We start from the raw sequence: 27,422 nt of genomic DNA on the forward strand, positions 1-27,422 counted from the left end.
CCCCCCCCCCAACACGCTGTTTCCACACTCTCAGGTGAACAAATCGAAAACTGCTCTTGTAACGTTTCCCCAGACTTAAAGGAGTTTGGGATTTGGCCTGTAGTTTGACAGTTCAGCTTTTGTTCTGCTTGCATTGGCCAATTTACAGTGACTTAGACATAAAAGTTAAGTGCTAAGAAGTACGAGGTGTCTCTCGTGTTTTTGCGTTTTTAATTTTAAACCGCTTGGATCACAACAATAGATTTTTCATGTGCACGCTGAAAGACTGCCTCTGCTGATGTTATATACCAGTTTTCCTGTTGAAAAATCCGGAACAGGAATTAATGAGCCTTGGAATAGTCTCCGAATGAAAAGCAATGATTAAGAACTGGGGAAAAAAAAAAAAAAGGTGGGATTCGTTCATGTGGTTTTGCTTTTTACTTCTTTTTTCTAAAGAGCAGTGAAATTTATTTTTAAGACCCTAGATGTTGGGTTTACATATACTGATTTTGTCTTCTGACAGCTGTTTGGAAAAAAAAAAGTCACTTCAAGTAGAGAAATACTGTTTGTAAGTGTATATATCACTGAAAATCTCACTAAGTTATTATGCATAGTCTATAAAACATGTCTCAAATACACAGAAATCTTAAAAAGCTTTTTTTGTTCCTTATCATTTAGAAACCTATAGGTGAAACAGTATCAGTCTTAATTTTACTCAGGACACTAGCTGAAATACTTATAAATATGCTAATATGCCTAATCTGAGAGATAAGCAGTGGTCATGCTCACTRTATATGAAGAATCTGTTACTATATGCTGATACATACAGTAATGCTTACCTGTTACTGATGCAGCGTTATTTTCTGTGATTTACACAGTTACTTTTTCCAACCTTTATAAAAGGGGTGTTTWAAATTGGGAAATGTCAGCTTTGTTCTGTGGAATTGAAACTTAGCTGTTTTTCACTGTATACATGGCATAGTGTATGTGCACTTTACATATTGCTTAACAATTCTAAAAGTAAATCTTCTGTCACTTCCATTTCAGAGGAAAAAGAACGCCAAAAACCTCTAACTAAACAGAATTAAGAAGCAAGTATTTATAGCGGACAGGTATTATGCTTTATTTCTTGAGCCTAATCTGCAGAAAGTTAATCTTTAAAAAACCCTCAAGCCCTATTACCTTGCAGTGATTGGATCAGGCCTCTGTGCTCTCTGTGCACAATGGGAGAATGTCCACGGGAGAACATATATTTTGGACTTCTGTCAAGCAATTCGTTGTGGGCCTAATTGTTCAAACCTTCTTTTTTGATCTCTGAGGTCTGATCCTGTGCTTAGTGGAGTCCCTGGTGGACCTCTCATCGATGAAAGTGATAGAGGATTGCACACTGACAACAATAGTATAGAATTTATAACTTCTTATGCACACAGATGAGGCTTGTCTAGCTTATTTTTTTTCCTCAGGATTTTTGTGTGACCTTCTTTGCTTCATCTGTCTGTGTTTTGGAAACCTGAATGGTAGGCAGACTTTTTAAAAAACTATTTAAGCCACTTGTTGTAGTTTGGAATCTTTTTCATGGGGGGGGCAAACTTTTCACAGTTTGAGGAACACTGGCTTTATCCACTGTATCTGATTAGCTTGTGAAGTTATTTTGTTTTTAAAAGCATATCTTTTCTCCCATAAATTCAGTCTTCACTCAGTCCACATTTATTCCAATAGAAATGTTCTTTACCCAGCAAGTATAAGCAGGGGATTAAAATGTAAAGTTAAATTTTAAAGATGTAAAGATAAACTTTGTATTCTAAGAAGAAATGCAGTCTAGACATGTATATTGCAATAAAAAGAATTACCTTTCTGAATACAGTATTCATCAGCACAAAAGAGTAAGCTGATATTATACAGTAAATAGTTTGCTGTTAGTCCCTCAGAAAGAGGCTTTGTATGTCTTAATGTAATGACAGTTGACATAAATCAAACATACTATTGTCCACAAAATCACTTAATCTTCTCTTGTTCTCAGCTCACTTCAACATATAACCACTCTTGAAGCAAACCTGCTGTCARTAGTAGCTGCATTGCTGTAGCAGGAAAATGTAGTTTTGGTAAATATCTGGTTGAAGTTTAATTCCTCAGGATGGATTGATGCAATTCTATTTTTTCTTTTTCTCTCTTTTTTTTTTTTTTAAAAAGCCTCGTGACTAAACAACTGTTGAGAATATCTCTTGTTGAGAACATCTCTTGTTGCGCAGGCAGAAATAACAGGAGGATGACCAAATTTCATGATGCAGGGGACTAAGGGAACTAAGGGAAGAGTTATTTTGCACATGATGTGAATTTACATGGTGAAATGGATGTAAGATGAGGGATCCTTTCCTTGAAGGATCAGAAGTTAAGTGACTGCCAAATACAGAACAGTGGATTTGATCTTTTGATTGGTTTGGAAAATCCTGCAGCTCTRTAGTCTAAAACTGCAGAATGACTTTTGACAATCCTATTGCTCTTGCATCTGCATGAGGAAACAGTAGAAAATTTTTCTTTCATAACAGTAAAACCCAAACAGGGACGACGGATATGAATTTAGTTAATCAGGAAGAATTTACTTTCCTTGTCATAAATCATTTGATCAGCATGGGAAGCATTAAAATGGACTATTGTCATACCTAATATTGTCTTTTACTCRTGAAATTGGGTCATTTTGTGAGGCTTGCATTAATATCTCACCTAATATTCCATAGTGATTGAAAAAGCAAAACAAAACAGCATATTGGGAAAGAACATTAATCTTTAAGTAACTTCACTGATCATAGTACTTCATTTTCTTTCTCAGTAATTTTGAGATCTGATTTGAACTGTAAATTCAAGATGTATGGTGATGTACAGTTTTTAATATTTATACCTATAAACAATTAAACATAAAATTTTTAGCTGAAATATGGTTTTGTATGAATTGCAACTGAATATGATGAAGAAAACAGATACTGAAAATTTAATGTAATAAACCTGCTTCAGAAGAATTCTTCATTGTCAGAGGAACAGTGGACTTCCATATTTTTGCTAGTAAAAGGAAAGGATGGTTGGTTTTGAAATAGTAGTTCTGGGTGTAGGAGATTTCACAATAGCAAAAATGTCCTGGAGCAGTAAAACCAGAGAAGACTATTCACCTTTTAATAACTAAGTACAGACAGTATTAAGTACTAGTTTGATGCAAACAGATTGCACAAACAGACAGAATTTGTGTCAGCTGGGAGAGTGAATGGGAGGGAGGAAGTAAGGGGCTAACTCGAATATATATGGGGTGAGGAACTGTGCAAGAGGAAGAGTGTTTATTGTATTGCAACTTACATTAGCTATGTCTCTTATGTTCCAGAATTTGAGCCTGTGATCGCTGACTTGCTGTAGAGGAGCTGCAGACTTAGCAAAGATCTTGGCATATTGGAATTCATTATATTTGTTTCCACTTCTGTGGAAGGAAATAAGTTTTTTKTGTTATCTCTTGAACAGATGAAAGGTTGTGAGACCCTTCTAAAAACAGAAACAGACCTTTCTCTACAGTGTGTAATAAAGATACTAGTTTACAACTTTCCAAGAGTACTGTGTGTAATGTCATGTTAAGTTGTAAGGCAGCATTACTACGTTGCTAAAATGTGCTGAGAAATTCTAGATATAACATCTCTTTGTAGTAAAACAAAAAAAAGTAAACAAATGACCTAGACAAACAGTTAGAAAACTTCAGTCAAGTGCCTACCTTACTAGAAAGAAGTACTTGTTTAGGGTTCTTTGTATGAGCTTTTTATGTACAAGAATAATGCTTATTCAAAATACAGTTCTGCTTAAGCTGGGTGCATTTAAAAGGAAGATGCTAGGGCTACGCCATGCCACAGGAGTTACAAATATAGTCAGCTTTTCTAGGAAGGAGGCTGGATTGAAGAAAAAAATAAAAAGTAAAAGCATTAAAATCATACTTCTATAAGACACGTGACTATCCTGAAACTTTCTGCTAAGGAGAACTCAAGGACTAAGCRAAAGAAAGCTATGTGACAGAAGCATTCTCCCAAAAGTGGGGAGTTGAAGTGTATTTAGGTGGGTTCTCCAGGGTTTACAAGACTATGATCCGTCTCTCTGTCCCTGATACAGCAGAGAGGTAGTACATCCAGCACKCTCGTGCTCACCACCTTGAACTTCTGGTAGTGTCACTGAGAATCCCTGCAGAGGATAGGTATGTCCTCTTCCTGCAGACCCTAGCAGGTTTGGGAATGCCGAATCTGCTCTCCTTGGAAAAGGATCCAATCACTTGTAGGGGATTGCTTTTTRAAACTGACCTTTCTCACAGTTCACCATTTTCTACTTTATTTTTTCTGTATGAATTAATACAGAACTGTATGAATTAATACTTGCCTTTTAGAGAACGAGTAGAGCTGAATCTAAYGCTCAGGAAGGTCTGAGTCAACTGCTGTCTAACACCACAATGGCGATAGTAAAGCCCTAGTGTTGTTATGATGCACTAATATAGAAGAACCTGCCTATAGCCAAACTGATAGAAAAGTTCCAAATGATATTTCATAATCTGCAGGAAAGGAATTTTCTACAAGTTAGCCCATATGCAGGTTACCTGACCCCAGAAATCCTTTACCATGTTTTCAAGTTAAACATGGTTAGCCATCTTGGGTCTTCATACATCGCAACTGAGCATGTGGAGAAGATGACAGGACATAGGCATGACCTGGTATGTTCACTTTATTTCCCAGTGAATAGCTACCTCCTTGGCTAATTTGCTAGGTCGGAACAAAAATGAGGAGAAGGTAGGAGAAGTTCTCAGGCTTAAGTGTTCACTTTCTTTCTATAAGAACTGAGAAAAATGCCTTTTCGGGAAAAATCCATTTTTGCCAAAGCAGCCAGGTAGAAATAACAGACCTTAGTTCAGCAGGGTCAAACCTGTGTATGCTGGGATAGGGTTTATTGCAGACCTTTCTTAAAATTGGTTTTAATTATTATTTTTACGGTGAGCAGTTGCATAATATGCTCCCAGCCCGTCCCTCTCACTGGTGCGTTATAAGGGAGGTAACCAGGATGCCAGCCAAATATCAAGCCTGGTGATGARAGAATTGTTCCACTTAAAATGTCACTAATTTTTAGCATGCTGTGTCCAGTATAAAGGGGCTAGCTTACATTCATAGCTCCACAGATAATAGCATTGTATGGTATTGTTTTAAGGCRCTTGTTTCTTGAAGTTAAAGATAACTAGATTCTTCTGCTTTGTGGTATTTAGAGCTTGGCAGCGCAGAAAAGGAGAAATTGAAGACTGAGAATGAAGTCTGTCTTTGAGATAAATTAAATATATACTTTGCTAAGCACGGACATTTTGAACTGTAAGGGAACTCTTTTCAGAATATGAGCTTCTCTGTGGGATAGTAGGCAAAAATGTACAGCAATGAGAGACAATGAAAGATGTGGCTGCTACAAACAGGTAGCAGCCAACTGCTGACACGTGTTCCTGTTTAGTGGAGTAATGGCTTTTGGTTAACAGATATTTGTGTAGTAAACACACTTGATGGTACTTATTTACCCTGTTTTTATGGTGATGTTCAAAATAGCGGCGTGTATTGGAAGGTGATGTTTATTACAGGGAGACTTTCGACAGGACTTTCGAGATAAGGAGAATGAAAGGAATTACCACTGCCGGTATCACTAATGTGTAGCATGGAGCGAGTGTGTCTTTGTCACTGGTTTTGTTGTTTGTGTTTGGATTATGAGCAGCTGGATTGAAGTTCTTCATGACTGACCTGCCACTTTTCATTTGCATAAATTAAAAGTTTTCTTGTGTCTAAAGAAAGTTTCTCTCAAGTTAAACCTTATGGTTTAAAATATTTTCCTTCACTTCTTGAAGTTAGTTACAGCATAGATCTTGGTTTCTGCTAACACTGTAGGAAGTATGTGATGAAGCCTGTTTTCAAAATATGGGAGGGAAATATTCACATTCATATACACTGCAAATATTATTTATAGTAAAGTCTTACTATTTTATTCTGCCACAATCCTAATAGGCATAGTTAGCATCTTATTATGAAGTAGTGGTTGAGGGCAGAGAAGCAAGGTTTATTAAAGTAGGAATTTGCTATGAATTCACCTCTCAAATCTTGTATAGCAATGTATGTAGGTGACCATTGTATATGCAGATGTGTTAGATARGTTCTCTTGTGTGGTTAATGTTTCTATGGAGGTTCTTTTCCCTGCTTTGCCATGTATGTCCCAGGGAGTTTTATTTAACAGTTAAGGAGAGTTCATATGAAATATGTGCTATGTGAGCATCTTGGCCCACTTGTACTCTGTATAGCAAAGTTAGATGTGGTAAGCTCATTGCTCAGATGCATAAGTAACAATTAAAATGTTTTCAGTGTTTTTTCTCTGTAGAAAAGCATTATGTTCACTGTCACTCTTTGAGTCATATTAATTGAGTGAACTTAAATAAGTCAGGCAAAATTACACTAAGAAGAATAAAAATCTATAGAGCCGAAACTATTTATTGGAAATACTTGAAAAACAAAGTGCAAAATATGGACATCAAACAGATTAATAATCAGAGTTTAGCAGATCTCCACAGTTAAAATAAAAAACATGAGTATTTAGTATAATGTGAATATGACTGACCTTAAGAGAATACTTAATTAGAAGGGATATACACAAGAAGTCAAATACAACTCATTCTTCAGCTGAATTCAAGTGTTACAGCTGTCAGTGAAGTTGAGTTATGCAAACTATGGGGTGGAAGGAATCAGCAGCAAAAGTTAAACTATAGTTCAAGTTCACTGAATCGCAAGCTTTTCTCAACCCACAATATACTCCCCAGACTGTCTTGCAYCTTTGATTTAAAACAAACAAACCAAAGAAAAGGCTGTTCTGTTGACCATGCCCCATGCTGCTGGCAGTGTCTTGTGGACCACATTCTGGAATCAGCTAAGCTATGGCATGAAGTACAGTTATCATTAGAAGTCATTTCAGGTAAGAAAATGAATTACAGATTATTTATTCTTCTCTCTCTAGAAGGTTATCGTAAGCAATCTGGTCTTTCTTGGCAGATGGATTGAGCTTGAAGGATATACTTATTCTGCGTCGTTCGTGGCATTATAGTTGGAAATAGCTGAATTCTGGAATGATTTCATTTAAGAATGATAACTTTTTCATTCAGAGGGAGAAAGACCTGGAAAAACATGTATTTGGTGTTGGAAGATGAAGGGAGTAGAAAAAGCACAATTYCTTCCCCTCCCTATTACATCTTCTTTTTCCTCCTTTTCCTTCCTTTTCTCATGAACCAGTGATAAAGCTGGGGGGAGAGGAACCAAGTGGAATGCTTTTTAGATTTTCAAATTTTCCTGGCAAACCTTCAAAGAAATTGGAAAAAAAATCGACTTTTCATACATTGTAGCATGCATCACTTCTAGACCAGCTCTGATTGTCAGTGATTAGTAGTATTTACAGGCTATGTTCCTTCCAGAGGAAGGAACACACTGAAGTCAATTTGCTCCAGGTACACAAGGAAATGCAGAGTTATCTCAAGAATTGAGATCATGTATCTAAATAGTGTTACAGAAGAACAAGTACGTAGGATTAAAATCTGAATTTCATCTGTTGTGGCATGGTAGTAATACGTGGAAGGATAGAGGTGTCCAGGTGAGGATTGTAATATATTTACCAGYTAATCAATTCAAGTGTATAAATTTTTGCATTTCCTGAGGATTCTTATACCACAGTTGTAATTTAGACCCAGGTGAACTTCATCAAAGTTTCCTGTGACGGGAGCAGTGAAGCATCCTCCTGTCTTCCCAAACTTACTCCTCTGCTGCTTTGTCACCCTGAGGAGTACAGACATTACTGTGCTGGTATCATCAATCCTGCTGATAGTGCTGGGAGTCGCAGAGTRTGGGTGTGTTAGCTGGCTTACCAACATGTGGAGATTTGAGTTCAGTCATGTATATACAGCTCTAACCACAACTCCTTCAGTCAATATGAGTGGTGTTTTACTGTGGGGTGACTTAAAGGAACTTTCTGTGTGATTTTTCCAGGACACATCTGACTACAGCTTGCATGGTCCCTGCTTGTTACAGTGCTGCTTGCTCTGTGTTCCCACTGCAAGCGTTGTTTCTGACAGTGATGGTTCATTCATCTCTCCAAAATCTTAGGCTCTCACTGGAAGGGCTTTAAGTCCCTTTTATGAGAGGCATCATATTCATGTCAATTCCTTGTTTTTTTTTCCACAGACAGCTAAGCCAATAGTGTGGTGGCAAATAAGAGGGGAAAAAAAAAAAAGACAAAGCTATTTTTGTGCTAGGAAAAAAGGTGAATGTTTCAGTGCCCGAATCAGAGGTGAAAGAACTTCACTTGTATGAATTTACCATGGCCTACACCACTGATTTCAGCGGCCTCTCACAGCTTGTGTTGCAGCCTTGCTGCTAACAACCTCAAATACCTTTGCTGGAACTAGCAAAGTGGTTCCTYAGAGCCTGCCAAAAATGCTGCTGCCTTCATTTTCATTCTTCTGCAAGATGCAAGGCTCTGGCCACAGTGAGGGTGTAAAGAAGAAACATGCTTACACATTGTCTGTTTAAATAAGTAAAATACCAACTTGCTTTGTAAAATAATTTTTTAAATCAAAGGCATTCTTTTAGAAAAGAAAACATGCATGGATGCACATGATCACTGCATTTWAAAGGATTGAAAGAATAGTGGAAAGTTCAAAAATGAAAAAGGAAGTGAGTAATTATGAGATAACCAGAGGAAAAAAAATAAGTTATACTGTAATGAAAATTAAGTAAGTTTAGTTCCCTCCTGCCCTTTTTATCAAGCCAGCAGTATGATCCAAACAGCCAGTTCCAGTTTTGTCGGTTCAGTCAGTTTCGGACTGTGATGCTGGATGAGCCGGTGTTGTTTAGGAAGTGAAAAATTAAGAATGATTGTTGAATACAACAATTTCCATGAGACTATTTATCTCTTTAAAAAAATAATGAAACGTGTTAAGTGTTCTTCGTATTTTTTTTTTCTGTGTTGAAGCTCACTTTTGAGACTAGTCATACCTGACAGTATCCTTGTTATTCCTACCTGGCTGTAATCCCCTGTCTGTGAAACAGAACGTAAATGCATTTTCTTGGTTCTTCGGTGCAAGTGCTTTTAAAGCAGTCTTGTTATCTCTAAACAACCTGCCGTGCAGAGTAAGAGGGTAAATTTCTCTGTTCTTGCTTAGGACATAAGAAAGCTGTAGTGAGCTGGCACCTGCCTTGTGTGCAGCTGAAGAATGTAGTTGCATGATGAGATTCTCCTCCGTCGCTGTGAAATCTTTGTGCTTTCCCTCCCTCTCGGCTGCCGAGGCAGGGCTGGATTTTGCTGCGCAGACGTTGGTTAAGTAAAGTTCCCCCCTCTGCTCCCTTTGAATCGTAAAGTAAATTGTCTCCAGATAGTGCGGACTAATAAAGCGCAGTAAGTGCAGTGCAGATTAAACGCCGTATTTGTCTTGGATGCGAGGCCAGACTTCTGTCTGGAACGTTTGAATCTGCGCTTAGGGTGCAGCTTCCTTGTATTCAAGGGTGGTGATCATCTTGTCAACAAAGCGTCTGGGTTACAAGGTGAAGTCACTTGCAGAAGTAGGCTCCCATCATGTATGGATACCCAGGGAGGGGAAGCAAGGGTGGTTTTTTTTTTTTTTTTTTTTTTTTTTTTTGCATGTGATACAGTAAATGCTGCACCTGTTCTGTGCTTTTTCCTCTTCTTTTCTCTTTCGTTGTGAGGCTAGATCAGGAGTGCAGTTTATGCTTGACCAAGAGCGTAGGGCTTTTAAGGGAAGTAAAATTTAGCAGACCCATGCTTTTATAAGAAAGCTGCACGGAATGCATTCTAATGGTTTTCTAAATTTATGGTATCTTTTATGGTATCTAAATTAATATTTGCTAATGAAGAATGTATTCATAAAATAAAAAACACTTAGCACTGTCTTTAACTTTTGATTTCCTTTGGTGCCATAATCAGTGCTACTTCTGTGCAAGAACCCTCTTTTATTCTCATCAACTTCAAGGGAGAAGGGACTGAAAAGGAAACTCCAGAGACTCCACTCTCTGCTCTAAATACTCAGAAGATTTTCTCTGAGGTGATAGGCAGAGAGAGAATATACAGTGTCCCAAGATCTTTTCATAGGTGTTTTTGATGTTCTTGGGATACTGACCGCATTTGACACTGTATAATTCACTCAGGTTAGAAGTTGTTGACAAAGGACCAAAATTCAGAATGCCTTCATCCTCAAATGAAACATGCTTTTTTTTTTCTCTCTCTCAATGCAGTATCTCTAAATTTGCTTAGCAGCACCAGATTGCTAATAATGTGTTATTGTGTTAATATTCAATTATCTTGCGTCATTGGAGCACGGCAAGAGTTCAGATTAGTTAGTACTATTGATTGTTTTTCAAAAATACTGTTCTCAATTGTATTTGTGATGTTTATAGTTTAGCTTTCTAGCAAACTTAATTAACTGGGATTTATGTAATGCTTTCCAGTGGATGTGGGGATTTTTTATGACAAATGAAGGTTGATGTTCATGATCCAAGCTTTTGATCTTATGTTATCTTTTGTGTCCTTTTAAAATTACATTGTGTTCTTAAAGCAGAGTTTAAAATGTTGTTTTTTTTTTTTAGTGCTTTAAATTTGGATTACTTGCTTCATGTCCCTTTACCAGCAGGAGACTATGCCAAGATTGCTAATGACATGAGTCCTTGAATCTGAATAGTTTATTCAAGAAGATTCTATATTTGTGTGCTAAACTTTCCTCAAGAAAAATACATGAGAATTAAACTGTTGGCTCCAGAAACCAGAAATCCTTTGGTTTTGGCTGCAGAGCTGAATTGCATGGARTGCCTCAGTGAGCTGCCCCTCACCCAAAGCAGCTCTGTTGGGAAGAAGGCTGGTGGCAGCTTATGTGAGGGGCTGGACTGTTCTTCTGGGCTACCTGCCTTTTGCATGGCTGTGACATGCTGAGAGTCAACAGGTTTGGGTTTTTTTCTGCTGCAAAAGTATCAGGTTGCGTATATTTCTTGAAGAAATGCTTAGTTCACAGGTCATAAAATACACTGGGTTGCTTTCACAAAAGATGCGAGAGAAAAGCAATTCATGTTATGAAGGAACTATTTTGAGAGAGGGTAATTCATTCTCCCCACCTCGTTCAGTCCTTGGCCTTTTGCATGGCATCAACACAGGAAGTAACTCTTACAGATGCTTTTGTGATGTGGTTCCTAATTTATTGAGAGCTGGACTGAGATCCATTGACTCATTTCACGTAAGCCACAAGAGAGCTACTTCCAGTTATTGCCTGGACCAGATCTTTGAGCTGAAAGATGCCATATCCGACTGCCAGCCATGCTTCACAAGGAATACGAGAGAGAGAGAGAGAGAGAGAGAGAGAGAGAGAGAAGCTTACATTACAAATATTTCAACATTATAATTCAGCCTTTGAAGTCTGGGCGCTTATTTGGCAAAGGATGTCTGCAAAGAGGTATTTTTACCAAACACTATATAGGGAGCTTCAGATCTTCATCTTTTTGTGGAGAATATTTTTACTACCTATGAGGTGCCCAGAGTTAAAGGATGTAAAAATGACAAGATGCTCAAACCACAGTTGGATACAAATTCTCTTAACTCTGGTGGAAGCTGAGTGTGTCCACATTAGAGAGACAGTTGCCCAGTCCTCCTTTGCTGGAGAGTCCAGTGCACAGTTGTGGAGATGGGGATAGGGGAGAGATGCTATCTAGTTTGGTTGCTTTATTTGGCACTTGGAATATGTTTTAACTATAAGTCACATCCATTTGTTGTAGGACTACTTTTTGATGAGGCTGGGTTTTGAAAGTGCTTGAGGAATCTGTTACAGACACAGCCAACAGCTGCAGACTTTGAGATGATCAGGAGAAGCAATTTGCTAAATCCTTAAGGTTAGTACCTGGTATCTTCGTTGCAATGAGGGCTGGCGGTTTTATCAGCTGCCAGGTAGGATTCATCTGCCTTCACTTAGGTGCTTAAAAGCTGCATGTCCAAGTCAAAGCTAGGCATCCTAACTTGCCATGTGCTCAGTGGAGATGAAAAAGCCCTTTCAGAAGGGGATTCCTCTAAAATGCCTTAGGAGGAGGCATCTGCTGCTTCTTCCAATGAAGGTGACTGTTYTACTGAACTATTTTAGCACTGTGCTGCAATAGCTGGTAAAACAAAGTAACTTATTTTTCAGGAGGAAAAAAAAGGTAGGTTCTAGCAAGGCCCCAGTGGGCTACCTGTTGTGCTGCCCTGCACGCGTGTATATGCGCTTAGGCATGAGTGTGACTTCTGACTACTATTTCCTATGGCAGTGGGTAGTTCAACAAAGATAAGATCAACCGGCCTCACCTTGGTAAAATAGCTCTGCAGGTGCATGCAAAAACTTGGGAATTCACAAACTCCTTTTGTTTGGCAAACAGTGTAGTCAGAATAGKCTTAATTTCCTCCAAAAGAGCATGAGAATGTGCTTCCTCATTAGCAGCWGTGAAAGCCCCAGGGCTCAGGGTAAATATTAGTATACGTAGGTGTGGCTCCTGCAGTCGCACTTCTGAAAAGCYCAGGTTTCCCATAGTTCATTGTGCTGTTCGGTGTTAAAAATAGGCTTTCATAAAACTTTTTTTTTTTCCTGAAGTTGCACAAGTTTTATTTTTTCAAACATGCATATCTTCATGAGGTTCTGCCAGAGAGATAGCGTGCCTTTCCCCAGTGCTCGACTGCTGACCTGATCTGACTCCATAACACTAAACTAAAGGTAAGAGKCAGGAGCACTGCAGTGATTTCGTTTCTCAGCTGTTCTTTCAGGTTTCTGGCAGCTTACACAAATTACACTGTGTTTCACATGGCAGTGTGGTGTTGCATCGTGGATTTTTTTTTTTTTTAGTGATACTCAAATAAAAAAATTGTCCTCTCCCTTCATAGCATTTAAAGAAAGCTCTGTGTTATTTTTATTAAGTGATGGTGCTGTATATGAGAAAAGCCACGGGGGCTTGGGGTGATGTTATTGTATCTCTGTGTATCCTTGACAAGGAGACTGAATGCGATGGGACTTCAGGGATGTCGGAATTGCTGTGGCATCTTTTTGGCTAGTCTGATTAATTGTATTGTGCCTCAGTTTCCTCGTTTCTAAAACTGGATTAAAACTATCCTTGTATTTTGAGAATAACATGCGGAGAATGCTATGGCAGCCKATAGATTATCTCGACTACACTAATATTGCTACTGCTATGAGAGAGGTGGGAATGGTTCTGGTCCCAACTCCCTGCAGACCTGCTCTTGTAAGGCACAGTTTGCTGCTCACGTTCTGCCCTCCTGCTCCTGTAAGTCCTCTGAGCGCTGAGTTCATTTACTTCCCTTTGTAGTAAATGGTGATGCTGCTGCTGACTGGCTTCACAAAGATCTTGTGTTTTACCTTAGTTTTGCAAAATACCTTGAGATGCGGTTAGAAGACACTTTAAAGTGAGGCAAAACCTTATTTGCTTGAAGGCTGGGAGGGCAGACATCACGTGGGGGAGCGGAAGAACGCCTGCAGCTCTCGTTCTTTGGAAGAGGCTTTCTAGCCTTATTACGAGAGATATCCCAAAGGGGAGAGAAAAGCAGTTCCGGCTTGGTAATAACCCCAAGAGACTTTTGCAACTTTGGGTAAGCTGGAAGGGGGAGGGCGCACCCTGCCCTCCAAGAAATACTCTTTCCTACCCTATGTTATTTCAGTGGGACAAACTACATTCCTGTTGTCACTTATGGCTGTACTGGGGAAACTGGTAAAACTTTCCAAATGTCGTCCATTTATCAGTACTTCTAAAGACAGCTGGTTAATGTTATTTGCATATGAGCAGCAGAATGTATCAACATTGATTAGGGAGTCATTCAAATGAGTACTTCACAACAGCAACGTTTAGCCAAGGGTGAATGTAGCATGACCTGGAAATGTTATCAGCAAACTTGACCATTTGCAGTGTATGAATATTAAGTTGTCCTTTCCTGTATTTTCTGTCCCCCTTCTTGTTTGTCTTTTTCCCCTATATTTTTTTCCTCCAATTTCTGAAATTAGAATGAAATTTCAACCCCCTCTTTGGAAGCACAACRCTTATCTCTTCACACACTGTTCCAAATGCACAATATACAGATTAATATCTCTTCTGGAGTTGCCAGAGTACTTAACTGTCTCTCCAGTCTGATGAAATGGAGTAGCTCATAGAAGTCCGGTTACAAGAAAGGGGCCGCATGCTTCATACTTCTGGGGTATTTTCAGAGTCTGTGCTACTAAATTCTTGTTAATACTTCCTTATCATCTTCTTAAGACTCCAGGTTCTTTGTACATTTGAACTCATTAAGCTTCCTAACATTACCTGCTAGGTACAGGAACGATATGTCTGTTTTCATGTAGGATGACTGAGGCATATGTGAAGTAGATATATACTTTTTTCATGTTGACTTTTGGTTCTGCATTGAGTCACATGGGAAATGGAATAGAATCCAGATCATCTGTTACTTAATGCAGTTTCCTGTGCTGTAACCACAAGAGCATCCTTCCTCTATACCAAGCATTATCCACAACATTTTTTTAAAAAAAGAGGGGGAGCGTGGAGAAGACTTAAATTGTTTGTGATTTAAATGTTTGGCTTATTGGCAAATAGCAGGAATTTACTGCACATTTTATTTTGCAGAAAGGATTGTATACCTTGAGTCACTGTTAGGGATGCTACTAGGGGAATGCAGTAAGGATGCCTTTGCTGGGAACTCTTCTGGTAGAGTCAGTAGGATAAAAGGAGAGGAGACGCTACAAAATGAGTGAGGTACTAGAGTGAGCCTTAAGGTGACTTTCCTGGTGTTTTACTATAGTTCAGGTACCTGACTTTGCTCTCGATCTTTGTTCTCAGCATTCCTTGGGTGATCGTAAAACTATTCAAATTCAGACATGAAGTGTGTCAGCATTGCTGTTGGAGCTTTCATACCCGTGTTGGGCTTTGTTCAACAAACGAGAACCAAGCAGTGCTCTAGGAGGAGCACTTGGTTTGGGCTCAAGAGCAAGCCTAAGGAGAGCACAAACCCTCCCCAGTTTTTGTAAGTCTGGCCAGAGGTTGTCAGTGATGTATGTCAGCTCCTCTGTAGCAATGGTCATGTGTGTACCACCTAGGTTAGGGGTGTCCGCTTGTTCATCATGATCAGTCTCACCATGAGCCTTTTCATCAGAATCAAATGACTTATCTTCCATATTGATGCAGATTGAAGTAAAGGAGGAGGTAGTGAGGAAGTAGTCGTGGCCTAGCTTTTGAAAGCTTTCCAAAGCCTACATCCAAGCGAAGCCAGCAGAACTCAGTGTAAGAACTGTGTAATTCCTTGGTAGGAGTTAACATTTGTCGAACAGTTCTCACAGTTAGGCTGTGGTTTTATGTTATTCCTAATATGATCTAACTGTCCCCTGTGAAAAAAGAGCAGTCATAACTCTTCTGCCTTCTTGTCAGCACAAGCATATCCAAACCCTGCCCTTGGGTTGCGTGTAGTCTAAATTGAGGTGCCTGCAAAAGGGGTGGTCCGCTTGCGTTGGCCCCGAGCCTACTCATATGTTTCAGTGTTCGCCTTGACTGGATTTAGCAGCTGTGTAGCTACAGTGTGGGACAATCTAGCTCACTGATCTTAAGGAAAACGATCATCTTTTTACCAGGGTATGGAAGGGGGTTGTAGCTTAATTTTGTTCAGATTGGTGAGCTGACCTAGCTCRCCTTGTGGCTGTGTCGCCGCAAGCTGCGTTATCAGGAAAGCAGTAGGAGTGCGTGACCAGGATCTAAGGGATCAATGCAGAGAGAGACCTCACCTTCCATAAAGCGGTTCAGGAACCTGCACTGACGTTCCTTGAAACAGGACGTGGCAGCAGCGGCTTCCATGCTTACTGTGCAAAGGCCTTGTGCCCAGGGCCCATCTCTGTAAGAAATATTAATGTTAAACAGTATTTCAGAAGTGGAGATGATCTCATTCTTTCTACAGCTTATTTGGGTTTTTCTCAGGTTACTATTTATGGGAAATARCTGGTTGTATCCTACTTGTCAAGCAATCCAGATCACTGCCTGAAAGACCTCTTTATTTGCCACTCCATCCATCTCCATCTTTAACCTTTAGTGCTGAACTGGAGTTTCCTTTCAGATTTCCTGCAGGTAACTCCACTTGTCTTCATRTCTGTTTGATGGATAAAGTGGAGACATAATGACATTTTGTCACCTTACAGGGCTGTAGTGATTATAGATTGAAAAGGAGCAGTGAGAGCTCTTCTGTGGGAGCAGATGTACAGGTTCTGTTTTTACTTTCCTGTTAAGCCTAAACCTTTGTATGAAGTGACCTGTGTTCCATGAAGAGTGCTTCTTATTGATGAGTCTTGCTCCTTTTCTCAGTCATTCAGAGCATGCTTAGCCCTAAGGACAAGTTGCAGGACTGTTTTTTTTCTGTAGGCTTTCTTGGTAGGAGGGTTTTGTTCCTAGAGAGGTTATCTTGTCATTCTCTTATTGTGGCCATAATCAATTTTATCTTGAAAGCATATGAAACTAGATTCTTTGGAATTTCTTTATTTGGAAATTTGATACTTCTTGCATGTTTTAACCATAGTATAGCAGCTACCCTGCAGCCTTAGGACCTTTTAGAAACATAAGTAGATGAGCAAGTGTCCTCTGTTCCTTTTCCTTCTSATCTTCTCGTGTAGCTGGCCATGGTGAGAGCTTTTGCCCACAYTCTGCTTTTGCTTCTCTTATCCTTTAACTAGGAAACCAGATAATTTAATCAAATATCTGATATTAATTTAAAGGAAAACACTCATTTTGCATGAGCTTTCTCAGGCCAACACTGGAGAATGAACTTCCACAGCAATTAATAACCAYGACAAACCTCATCAAGTTTCACTTAGGTGCAGATCTTTCTTTTCTTTTGTGTCTTTCTCTGACCTCTCTAGAATTGTGGATATGTGAGTGTGTAGGAGGGGTTATGTGTATATATACACATATCCGTAACAAAACACACTAGTGGTCACACCTCCACCATGGAGGAGGTGAGTAAACAGAATTGTGACGCTTAAAGCAATGGGCTGCTGGACAGTTTGGGTTTCATGAAGGTTGTGAGTCTGAATGCATATGAAAGAGATGCTTTTCTCTACAGCTAAGCATCTAAATCTCAGAAGGATAAAATCCCTCAACTACCTGCATGCAGTGCCAAGCAATGAGAAAATTATGGTTTGGGGTTTATTCACCTTTCTCAGCTGCTGACAGAAGCTTGTTGAGCAGTATTTTTGGTTTCAGGGTGATGTATAGCTGCTGTTGGAATGCAAAAAAATGTGGCATGGATCCCTTGACTCTTCTACCCTAAAATTGCCTGATAATAAGGCTGAATGGTAGTACTCACTCTTCTCAGATGTCTTTGTTGTTACTGTAGGAACTGTGATCTTGCCATCATAGTGRCATGCCTTCTTGAAATAATGTTTCTTCTTCTACCTTTAGTACTGATGCCCAGAGCTCCCGATGGTTTTGGTGGTAAAATTAGGGCACAGAGCTATCCCTCTGCTTCTTCCAAATTTGCTTCCTAGCTTCAGGCACTAGAAAGGCAGTAGTGTGTATTCCCCTTTTAGGTCAAGCATCTGTTCAGCTCTGTGTATCTTGGGCCTCATCGCAGTAGTCTGGTTTATGTGCCAACAGCTGTTGCCATCTCAAAAAAAAAAAAAAACATAGTTAAACTGTTACAGTGGGGGGATTTGAATGGGCAAATGTCTGCTCTCCGATGGTGCATGTACTAACAAGATTTGCTACCTGCGTTTGGAGCTTTTTAAGGCCAGAGGGATGCATTGTGCTCATTAACCCTGACTATGAGCACTGCACAGGCCATAGCGGTCATTGATGTTCTGCGTCTCATTTAGCAGTCAGCTCCTTTGCTGGCACAGACTTAGCATGTGTAATTACTATATTTAATTTGACTGATGTGATCTAAAAAGAGCCTAGCAAGAGTCAGGGATTTGAACATACATCAATAAAAAGAAAAACAAGCCTAATGCCCTCTTTTCCTTCAGCGCTGTCCAGTAYGGATATCCCTCCCAGTTTCCAAGGGCCAACCCTCTCCTGCCTTAGAAATAGAACAGAATAGGCTGCTTAGAAATAGAAAGGCTTGCACCATCCCTAAAATCCAGCTGAGTTGAGTTTTTTGTGCCAAAGCTGAAGATATATTACAGTTTCAAGGAACCTCAATGCAGTTGTCACATCAGAAGCTCCTTCTCTTATTCTTTAAGTCTTAAGTCTTAAGTCTTAAGTCTTAAGTTAAGTCTTAAGTCTTAAGTTAAGTCTTAAGTCTTAAGTTAAGTCTTAAGTCTTAAGTTAAGTCTTAAGTCTTAAGACAAGTCTTTAACTGTCTTAAGTTGTGTCTCTTGGTCATGATGGAGTCAGATCCAGCGAAATCCATTTGACTGAATCTTACTTTCAGACAGTTGTCTATGTTTTGAAGTGGGACATGTCGTCGGTTGTATGTGGTAGAGTTTTATYCAAAAAACCAAGAAGTAACTAGAAAAGAAGCAGACTTTTGGACAGTGACCTTTGAAATACTAACCTTGTTCTGTTCTTAATTACTTACTCCAAGGAGTCCAAGACATTGCAGCAARATGTGAAGCATGGCCTTTTATGTGCGAGTTACTTTAGCAGATCTTAAAACAATGTTTTGGTGAATACAGCTGGATGCAAGTCCCTGCTAAAAGCTGATAAAATGCTTAAGTGCACATGAATGCATTTATTTTAGTAGAAGAGGAGCTTCCTGTTAGAGACTCTTCTGATGGGACAGAGTTGCAACACTGTGAATCTTGAGGAGAGCCAAGAGATAGGAAAGAAGCAAGTGAGCTAAAGCAAGGTATGAAATGTTGTTCTGCTGTACAGCACTGTTTGTCTTCCAGCAAGTACTACTGAATTCCCTTGTTGCCAATTAACCAAAACATCAATTCAGGCACYATGGTAAACCCTGAATGAGAGAGAGGGCTGCATGGGACTGGAGGTTCCCCATCACGTGCTGTGCTTGGTTTAGCCTCCCGGTGTATTGTACAGAGCTGAGCTTCCAGATGGAGCCCTCCTTGGAGGGCAGAACAGCTGAGGGGGAYGCAGACTCCTCCGATCCTTTGCTGTCTTGGCTCTAGCCCTCTTCTTAATGATGGAGCAGAAGTACRAACTCTGTTTTCCTCTCTCACTGTGTGAGGTTGATGGTGTTTGCCTATCTTGCAACCACAGTCCTGCACAGTGAAGTAATTTCAGAGGGCCCTGGATTGTTTTCTCAAAGAGCACTTCTGTAAAGAAAATAAAATGAGTTATTTGAAAGGGTGAGCTCATAAGGATTTTGATATGTYATTGCAAGTCATTCAACGTTGAGTGAATGCTCTAAGTACAGGACGTCTCAGAATTGTGCTGGTAACTTTGGAACAGAGCTATTGATGGTGGAACATAAAGAATGTAATTGTATCGTCAAAGGTTGAATCAAGTATAGCTGAGATGAAAAGTGACCTTATCAGTGGTTTTGCAATTCTAAACCTCAGATAATTACTGTCTCCTTCTGTTAGTGAAAAGTTTCTTTGCTATTTGAAGTAGGTGAAAAATGAACTTCTTAAAAAATGATTGTGTGTGTATGTATATATATGTATAAATAAAATATATGTGTATACACATAGTTTTACCCACCCAGTCTCTTTTCCTGTCAGGGAAATGAATTTGCATTTGTCAGTTATGCTTGCTGCTTTTTGAAAGCAGGATAGAACTGAATCACAGGCTGTTGTTCATGGGAGACTTGCTGCTCTACTTAGTTGAATAGCAGGAAATCCTTAAGTGCAGCAGAACTCTAATATTCAGTTTTTATTCCATATTTGGAAATATTTCCTTACCATTACTACGGGTGTGTTGTAATGGTTTGTTGTGAGATTATTTTCTGTGAGCCAAACTAAAAGGATGCGTAAAGCCCTGTTTGCTTAGTGCTCCTTACCTTCAGACAAACTCCGTTGGAAAGAATTGATCTTGGCCTGGGAGCAGCCTGTGGAAAAATATGATCTATTTCAATTGAAGCAAGTAAAACCAGCAAAAATGCTTTAAAAGGAATAGTTTAAAACAGTTCGGTTCCCCAATCTAGGTTACGTAGTCCCCTGTGCTGGCACAGAGGAGTGAATGGCAGTGGRAAAGAAACAAGCAGATGGTTTCAAGGAAAGTGGGACAGCTTCTTCCAGAAACAGGCTGCCTAGTGCCAGCGTACCATGCACATACAACTAGGTGGGGTTTTTTGTTTTACTTTCTTTGATTGTTTTTTTTCCCCTTCTTCTTCCTCCCTTCATCCTTCTGCCTAGTCTCCTCAGAAGTCCTTCTCTTATACTTTGGGGTAGATGGGATTTATAGATTTAAGAGTCTACCCAAAGGTAAGAAAGTAACTTCATGTTAATACATATATGAGGCCCATTGGATTAAAAATCTTCTTTGGAATTTAGGAATGTTGAATGCACAGGGCGTTTTGGAGACAAGAAGTTGCTCTGGGCYGTGCAGCGCTCTGGGTATACCTGGTGTCTTTGCAGTGAGAAGTGCAGCAGTTGCAAAGGGCGCGTGAGCTGTGAAGTATTTCTATCCCTGAATTCTCCGTCTGCAAATAACTCCTCCTGTCTCCCAGGCGTGGAGCTCAGGCACTGGGAATGTCTCCTTTTTTTTTGGTTTATTAGCTGGGGCTAGGCAAGCCATGGAGCTCTGTCTGCTTTTAGCTGCAACTATAACGGGCGACTCATTACGGACGCTCCACAGGGAAAGGAAGAATGACTTTAAATGGCTAAAACATATGAACATCTTTTGCTTTTAAATAGCAAAGCCTGTTCTGACAGGACTAATTTTACTCTGTTTCTTAGTGCTGCTTTAAATAGAACAAGAGTAGTTTTTTCTGTAACTTTAAAGTAGCAAAGCTTATTAGGACATAATGCATATTTGGGAAACTAGTAACAAACTAAAGGAAATAAAGTATATAAATGAGGTAAATGAAATGCTAAAGGTTAGTGGCTGCCTGTTGCAATTTTTTATTTTGTTTTTTTCCCTTCTCAAATAGAGACTGTAATAAGATGTCAGATCTACTCTGGCAATAACATTGAAGAAAAATCTCTGTGAAGTATTTGATTTGCTACATTTGGCAGAGAACGTTACTTCCCTCAGGTAGTGTATTAAGTGTAATAGAGGCTTGGGAATGGTGACACTGCTGAAAACAAGAATTATGTAGCAATATAATATTTATTTTTCTTTCCGATTTGTGTCCCAGCGAATGTGCACGAAGACATGCTGATCTCGTAGCTATGAATTTCAGTAACAGCAGTAGCACAGCTAGCACTGTCCAGGTGCCAGGACAAGAATATTAAGTAAAAATCTATTGAAACAAAATTTGTTTTCATTGGCATTAGTGAACTTTGGGTAAGGCTCCGTTTTGAATGTAGTAATCAGTATTTAGTAATAACACAAAATATTGACAAATATTAGCCCACATATGACATAGTTTGGAGCAGAGTGTTTTTTTTTTGTTTGTTTGTTTGCTTCCTGTTCTGAGTCTTCAAGATTTTGTAGGTTTTGTTTTCTGCTTGTTTCTGGAGGCTTCTCAAAAGTTTTGGAAGTGGATTTTAAATGGCTTATAGAAAAAGAAGATGGGGAACCTCTCCTGGAGGAGGTTCAGTATAAATGACTGRGTGGTGAAAACACGCACAACACAATTGCCAAATTTGTGCTAGCAGGAACTGTAGTACATAAAGATGTTTTCCGTCAGGGATGCTAACACAGTGTGGCCCCTTTCTGCTTCTGTTTCATCGCTGGAGGTATCAGATGTTTTAGCACGTGCTGGCGTATCGGCCCGTAACACCTGGCCGGGCACGTTTCCGAAGCTGCCCGGGGGCCTGGGCAGCTGCTGCTCCAGCTGCTGCTCCTCCCCGATGTGCCGCTGGTGCATCACGCCACTGCGTGCCGCCGAGCCTTTGCTTGCTTAGTTCATTTATCTGTCTCTGCCCACTGCCTTTTGGTGTGACTCATGCGGTTATTTGTGTACTGTACACAAATATATACACGCACGTATATATCCTGTCTCTCCTTAAAAGAATCCGAACAATTTGGAGGCAATAGGGCTAGCAATCGTAYTTCCAGCCTTGCTGTACCCATACTACTTTCCTAGATAGCACTTCATTTTTTTAAATATAGTCCCAGCCACTGTTATTTTTGAGTGCTCAGTTTTGCTGGTTGCTTGGCTGTGTTGTCTGTAAACAGCCAAGCGGCCTCGCCACAAATGCTGCAGCTTCTTACGCGGAAGAGCTCTGGCTCTGCGCACAGTGGTGATAACTGGCTTTTTCTAAAGGTAATCGCTTTACTGAGCTACGTGCTTTTATTTGGAACAGTTCGGACACCAAAACTGTATCTCCTTTAACTTCTAATTCTTGAAAATGCCATTTTTTGCTTGTTTTTGAGAGAAACTTCAGTGACAGTATGTTGTGCTGAGAGGACCATGAGAACTTTGTAAGGCAGAAGTATGTTTTTATCTTGAAAGGATGATGTGTGGTGTTTGCTGCCTAGCTTAAATATACATTTAGTAACAAGTACAGAGTAAATTTACTCAAGGGCTGCTGTAAAGTTATATGACAAGCATGGTTTCCAAAATAAGAGTATTTTCATTGTTAGATCCAGATTCATCTGATAGTGAGAACAAGCTATGTGACACAACACCGTTATCCATAAAGTGAGTAGCATCTTTAGACCAGTTCTGATGGAAACAAAGTCCAACAGTGGTGTCTGCTGTTGTCTGACTTGCACAACCTTGCTCTTTCACCGGCAAGCTGTGCAAGAGACGGCAAGAATTGGTTATATTGGTCACTGCAATGTCCTGAAACCCTCTAAAAAGGAAGGCATCATTCTTGATGGCACGGTTGGCCTCWGTTCTCACTGCTGGTAAGATATTCTACATATTTCTCTCTTCGAAGCATTTGCTAGAACGCAGTTCACCATCGCTACAGTTCCAATGTTTGGTGATGTTTTACCAGTTTTACCATTAAGGCAGTCTGCTCCACATCCGTGTCTTGTTATCCCACTTTGCAGGTGGGAAACTGTAGCACAGAGTCATACAGCAAATTTTTGGAGGACTTGTAGCACCTCTGTGCCAGTCTCCCACTTCTTTCCTCAGTAAGCTTTTCTCTTTAAAGTCAAGAGCTACCTGGATGTGTAGAAATAGGCTCCAAACRACCAAGGGTGCCGAACCTCCGCACTGCGTGCTGAGTAGGAGCCGTGGCCAGGGGCTGAGGGCTGGCGCTCCCTCACCTCCACGTGCTCCGGGCCTCCGTGCAGAGCTGGAGTGCTGAAGGCAAGGGGTGGGGAGTGAGGGGCTTGAGCCTCGTCTTCTCCTTCCCATGATCCTGGCTAAGGGGCAAATGTTTCTTTTAGGGGAGACTAGTTCTCCAGGTGCCTTGACCTCTTCCATCTTTCCTCTTCCCAGCTGTTATAGCGAGCAGGTTTGGGTGCTTCAGCTGTTTTGCTGTGATGAACCAGAGCCTTAATCTAATACACAAGCATTAATGATGAGCCGTGGCAGTTATCAAAAAGAGCTTTGGAGAGGACGTGAGTTTGCAATTACCATTTGCGCAGCAGCAGCTGAGTTARGGACTGTCAATATTAGAAATGCTTTCAGGAAAATCAGCTTCGACCTAGAGCTTTCAGGGTAGCCTTGAGCAGAGATTGAAGCTGTAGTGAACACTACTTGATCTTCCTTTTACCTTCCAGTTAGCAGAGACTTGAGAATAAAAAGAAGAAACGTGCTTGGATAAGTCAGTGTTTCCTACCAGAAGGGAGATGTGGGTCAGGAGAGAGACTCGCTCAGGCGAGGCTCTTGAAAAATCCAGCCTGTTAGCATGGGGCCTGCTATCCCCTCCCCACTGCTGTACCCGTCTCCTCCTCTTCGGGAGCATCCTGCCGCTCCTGCCCTCTGCGCCAGCGTCCCACCGGCCTCTCGCTGCCAACCGTCCCRCACTGAACAAGGCGTACGTGCAGCTCCTCTCCTGCGTGCCTGCTCCGTGGGTGCTGGCCCGCTAGCCGCCGGGGCAGCAGGCGAAACGCTCGCTCGGTGACGGTGAGTTCAGCCGTCCGTCCAGGAGAGGCACCGGCTCCTTTTCGGGGCCAAGCAGCACATACGGCTGCTCYGCTTCTGGCAGCTCCCAGGCGCAGTCCTGCGGGCGGCAGGCTGCTTCGCGTCTCGGTTAGATCGTTTTGATGTCTCTGTCGTTCAGAGCCTGCGGTGTATCATTTTTTTCCGAAGTACCAGGCGCTTTGGAAAGAAAGGTCTTAGGTCTTCCTCAGCTGGAGGAGTTTCTGCCAAGTAGGGCTGCTAGGTTAACGTGACTTTCTTCGCCGGCCAGTGGGTCGAACGCGATGCTGCGGGTGCGACAGAAATAGCAGGGCTCCGCTGGGCAGATGACGAGAACTTGGGTGAATTAGTAGGTTTTTGAGGGTGTTTCCAAGAACTCCCTCCTTTTCCAAACATTCCCGTTAACGTGGTGAGGTCAGTAAACTCTCAAAAGGCCCCGTTGTGAAGCTTCTTCCTTCCGCCTCCGTCCCCTCTGGCATCGTTTGTTTGTAAAGGTCGTACCTAAGCAGTTTACTCAACTACTCCCCAAAGTTTTCAAAGTAACTTTACAAAGCCGCAAAGAAGCRGGCCTGCGTTTGCTGCCTTCCTCAAGGACGTTTTACGCTTTGGTACAGAGGCCTGGCTGATGCGGAGGGTACGTGGGAGGCGGAAAGCGAGCGCTTACGGTGAGCCCTCCCCCCTTCTTTGGGACGGCAGTGATGTCCCTGCAAGTTTCTTATCTGTTAAAAAGCTTTCCCTGAGCTCACTAATTTACCCCTTGGGTTCCTTTCTGTATTTTCCTACTACAGACCTGGGGTTAGGCTCAGCCCTGCTATTTATAGCTCGGTGTGCTAGTGCCAAAACTGTTATCTCCTTTCTACAGGCTTAACAGAATGAAGTGACTTAGATTTTGCTATGTGGCAACGTCTGCGTTTGTGAGTATGGGAGTAGGGGGGGAAACAAATGAATGGGAAACAAAATTGCCGTGTTGTTGTATCCCACCGGGAATACAGGCTGTGCAAACGATAAATAATCTGGTTGCTTGCTGGTGCCGGAGTACGCTTGTTACACCTCGAGTAAAGGTTAATCCCTGCCGAGCCTGGGTTAATACTACACTATCTGGACATTCCCGAGTGATCAGAAGGCATTTTTTGGGGGGGGGGGGAATATGTGGTTTTTTGTTCTGTTTTGTTTTTTTTGCCACGTTAGCCCCTCTCTTGAAATAATCCAGTTGCCAATGCAGGCGTGTGTCCAGCGGCTGTTTTTGCTCGGTTTTGGGGGTGCTGCTCTGCTGGCCTTTCCTGGCCTGTGCTCGTCTCTTCCCACTTATGAGAGGCGCGAGAGCGTGAAGGTGTGTAGCCCCCGGAGTAGGGGCGAGCACGGCTGGCTTCTCTAACTTCGGGAAAATGCCCCTTACGGAGCGTGGCCTTGGGCAGAGAAGACAGCAGCGGTTATTAACAGATGACAGCTCTCGTGTTTCTTTTGTAGAAAAGTAAAGGGGGGGGCGAAAATACTGATTTTAAAAAATAGAAGTAGCCGCAGCATTATAAAGCAGCTGTAGTGCTATTCCAGCCTCTTTATAGGCGTATGGCTGAATACATTTTTATTCTCCAAACTCTGGTGTCTTGCACACTCCAAGATACACAGCGAAAATAGTAATATCCACATAATGTTATAAAACGCCTTTATTTGTGACCCAGCAGCTGCATTTGTGGCAACAAATACTTTATTGTCACACCAAATTCAATTAAAAATCTGCAAGATAAAATGCTGCCCTCACGGAGGGAGAGGAGCAGGCATATCCGATGCAAAAATCCCTCAAACAGAATTAAACAACCTTCTCGTGGGAGGTGTAAAATGACAATTTACCCCAATCTGAAACTTTTAATCAAGTCGCGTACAAAGGCATCAGGACYGGCTCAGAGATCATAAAACCGACTCAGGATTTGTCTTCCTCAAAAACGCCCCTGTGAAGCAGAGGGGTTGCAGAAGTGAGCGAAGGTAGTGGATTTACTTGGGTACTGCTTCCCAGAAGCCAAGCAAACGAACAGGATGAGACGCTGCTCTGCCTGGCTGCCCTGCTGGGTGCTGCAGCGCTTCCCTAGCRTGCCTGAACCCCTTCAGAGACAGAGCAGCAGCTCTAGGACGAACCATACTTTTCTTATTATTTTTTTTTATGCTCTCTGCTTCCTTGGATCAGCCATGCCTGGGAATGGGATRGGGCATTCAGTCGAGGCAGCCTTAAGGCATCTTTGCCCAGCATTAAAAGGGTCGTTCTAGCACATCCAAGTTCTTTGCRTTCCAGGTTTCAGTCTAATCAAGTGCAGTCTTTCTATCTCTTCTTTTTTTTCCAGTTCTTAAGTGCTCACTGACCGCATGCCCTGACCCAGAAGTATCTCCATAGATTATCCACATTTATCTACATAAAGAGTGTATGTGCAGCTGCGTTTGGAGCGTGCTGTTCTAAGATTTCTCCAAAAAGCCAAGAATCCCGCTGCAGGGAGCTCTCCAAAGAATGAGCTGCTCCACAAAATGCTCCTTTGCTTGTCAGCGTGGCACAGAGATAGTCCTGAAGGAAAGAGCTGGTTGCCTAATGCACTTAGGCTGTGGAAGAGTTTTCTGTTTGTGTTGATTTGTTGCTTGGTGGGGCGGGGGGAAGCAGCGACAGTTTTTTCCATTTAAAATGTGGCCATTGCATTATCTGATGGGATGGTTTCTAGAAATCCCCCAGCTGTCCATGTGCAGCTCTGTTGAGTGGCTTCAGAAATGTGAGATATTTAATGGCTATTTTTTTTATACTGGGCATAGCTTCTTTTTTGGATCGTGTTAGGGTTTCAGTTCATTTACTTTTTCATTTTATCTTGTCCTGTTGGTAGTGCCCTAGCGTTTCTTCAGTCTCAAAATGTCATGATACCACTCTGCATGCCCAGTCACAGGAGCAGCCTKCTTCTCCTTTTGCTTTCCTCCTCCTGCTCCACTGCCTCTTCTCTCCCCCAGACTGGGCTCCAGTCAGCCACAGGTACATTTTTCTAATTTGCGGAACAGTGCTGCTGGCCGAGTTGCCCAGAGTCTGCCTAATTCTTGCAATGATTCACCCCTTGTTTTGCCAACATGTTTTTTTTCCAGAGAGTGCGTGGTAAGTCCTCCTATCTTAGAATAAACTTAATACAATTTTTTAATGGACTTCCTTAAAGCCTTTCCTGTGAATTTCATAGTGCCAGAGAATTTAGGGATGGAGAGCGGGGAAGAGAAATATATATATTTTTCAAGTGAGTAATGACTTGCCATGC

The 27,422-nt window shown here is 41.2% G+C and overlaps 1 protein-coding gene across 3 annotated transcripts in view; it reads left to right on the forward strand.

Moving 5' to 3' along the window:
• Positions 1 to 27,422, forward strand: part of STK38L (serine/threonine kinase 38 like) — a 49,574-nt gene that overhangs the window by 944 nt on the left and 21,208 nt on the right. Inside the window, exons 1-2 of one of the 3 annotated variants that reach the window (XM_085324433.1) lie at positions 11,835 to 11,936; positions 12,707 to 12,784. The exons of 1 other annotated variant lie outside the window; for it this stretch is intronic. The gene's annotated coding sequence lies outside the window, so the exon portion shown is untranslated. Of the gene's footprint in view, positions 1 to 11,834; positions 11,937 to 12,706; positions 12,785 to 27,422 lie in introns of those variants that run through there. One more of the 3 variants, XM_085324434.1, reaches the window with a different exon arrangement.

Source organism: Rhea americana, unplaced genomic scaffold (genome assembly GCF_003343005.1).
Source record: "Rhea americana isolate MKP2758 unplaced genomic scaffold, rheAme1 scaffold_91, whole genome shotgun sequence".
In the NCBI taxonomy this organism is placed as follows: Eukaryota; Metazoa; Chordata; class Aves; order Rheiformes; family Rheidae; genus Rhea; species Rhea americana.